Below are 2,500 nucleotides of genomic sequence, written 5' to 3'. Positions count from 1 at the left end.
ACTGGATAGTCCAAGGCTCGATGAGAAAGACCGCTGGTTTAGACACTGGGGCAGTGGCAGCCCGCGGGGCAGTGTCGGCAGATTCGGCAGCAGTGTCTGCCGATTCGGCAGCGTTGGCTTGTTGGCGCGGGGGGCCGATGCGAGTGGGGACTTGGGCAGCGGGCAGTGAAAGCAAGAGTTTCCCCGATGCTGCCGGGAAAAACGCTCCCCGGGATGGCCGGGTGAGATGACCCGGCGGCCCGCGACGGGTCATTCAATTCCATGCCCCGTCAACATAACTCCCGATGTACTGTTTGCTTTTTCGGAAGAAGAGATCCATCCCCCCATCCTCGGCCAGCCAAAAACGCTCCAATTAATGGCCGGGTGAGATGACCCGGCGGCCCGCGACGCGTCATTCAAATCACTGCCCTATCGGCTACAACTGCTGATGGGTGGGATTAGAGGCCTGCCATGGTGGTGAGGGGCGGCGAGGACCGTGAAAGCTAGAGTTTTTCAGAGGCTGCCGGGAAAAAGGCCCCTCGGGTGGCGGGGTGCGAGGACCAGGCGCGTCATTCAATTCTCTTCCCTATCAACTTGGCTCCCGTTGGCGGGATTGGAGGCCTACTGTTTGTTACAGGGCTAAAATCGTCAGGGGAAGAGCTGACGAAACAATGCTGGTTTGGATGCAGGGGGTAGTGTTGGAATCGGCAGCGCGGACAAAATCGGCAAAGTCGACAAAAAAGACTGTTGGTCTGGACATCGGGGCAGCGGCAGCCATGCCGACAGGGGGGGAAATCGGCAGCGCAGATTTGTGCAGCTGCAGGTTCGTCGGGGAAATCGGCAGCGCAGATTTTTCGATGAACATGGGCTGGAAGATGGACTGTCCAGGCCAGGCAGGGAAATTCGTCAAGGGGACACGCTGACGAAACAGCGCTGGTTCAGGCACGGCGGGCAGTGTTGGAATCGGCAGCGCCGACGAAATCGGCAAAGTCGGCAGAATCGGCAGCGGGTGCTGGCGATGAGTCTGGACGATTTATAGTCCAGGGCTTGATGGAAAAGACTGTTGGTCCAGACAATGGGGCAGTGGCAGCGCGGATTTGTGCAGCTGCAGGTTCGTCGGGGAAAATCGGCAGCGCAGATTTTTCGACGAACAGGGGCTGGGCGCTGGACTGGCCGGGCCAGGCAGGAAAATTCGTCAGGGGGCCACGCTGACGAAAACAGGGGCTGCGGAGTGGAAAATCGGCAGCGCAGATTTTTCGACGAACAGGGGCTGGACCGGCCGGGCCAGGCAGGAAAATTCGTCAGGGGGGCACGCTGACGAAAAGAGGGGCTGCCGCGTGGAAAATCGGCAGCGCAGATTTTTCGACGAACAGGGGCTGGACCGGCCGGGCCAGGCAAAAAAATTCGTCAGGGGGGCACGCTGACGAAAAGAGGGGCTGCCGCGTGGAAAATCGGCAGCGCAGATTTTTCGACGAACAGGGGCTGGACTGGCCGGGCCAGGCAGGAAAATTCGTCAGGGGGGCACGCTGACGAAAAGAGGGGCTGCCGCGTGGAAAATCGGCAGCGCAGATTTTTCGACGAACAGGGGCTGGACGCTGGACTGGGCCAGGCAGGAAAATTCGTCAGGGGGCACGCTGACGAAAAGAGGGGCTGCCGCGTGGAAAATCGGCAGCGCAGATTTTTCGACGAACATTCGTCAGGGGGGCACGCTGACGAAAAGAGGGGCTGCCGCGTGGAAAATCGGCAGCGCAGATTTTTCGACGAACATTCGTCAGGGGGGCACGCTGAGGAAAACAGGGGCTGCCGCGTGGAAAATCGGCAGCGCAGATTTTTCGACGAACAGGGGCTGGATGCTGGACCGGCCGGGCCAGGCAGGAAAATTCGTCAGGGGGGCACGCTGACGAAAAGAGGGGCTGCCGCGTGGAAAATCGGCAGCGCAGATTTTTCGACGAACAGGGGCTGGACTGGCCGGGCCAGGCAGGAAAATTCGTCAGGGGGGCACGCTGACGAAAAGAGGGGCTGCCGCGTGGAAAATCGGCAGCGCAGATTTTTCGACGAACAGGGGCTGGACGCTGGACTGGGCCAGGCAGGAAAATTCGTCAGGGGGGCACGCTGACGAAAACAGGGGCTGCCGCGTGGAATGGCAGCCTACACGCAGATGCGAATTCGGCAGCGCACGATGGCTTGAGCAGGTCATGGGTTCGACTTGGCGCGATCTGAAACCTGGACGAGGGACTGTCGACGCTGGACGAGCCAGCGCGGTGGCCTGTCGTGCCCCGTTCAGGGGGGGCCTGCCGCGGAGACAGCCCTCGCGGGCTCGACAGCGCAGGCCAGCGTCCCCGACGTCGCTGGCCGCGGCAGGCGAGCTGCCGGGGTTCCCGCATTCCTACAAGAAAACGTCGTGCTTTCCACATGAAACCAATCCAGTAAAATCAGCCATATTTTTATGAGGCTGCCCACTGAATTTGGGGTCATTCCGGGCCGGTTCCTAGTTTTGCGGATTTACTCGATTTCTAATGGT

The sequence above is a fragment of the Populus nigra genome, chromosome 2 (genome assembly GCF_951802175.1).
Source record: "Populus nigra chromosome 2, ddPopNigr1.1, whole genome shotgun sequence".
Lineage (NCBI taxonomy): Eukaryota > Viridiplantae > Streptophyta > Magnoliopsida > Malpighiales > Salicaceae > Populus > Populus nigra.
This window is presented reverse-complemented; position numbering follows the sequence as displayed.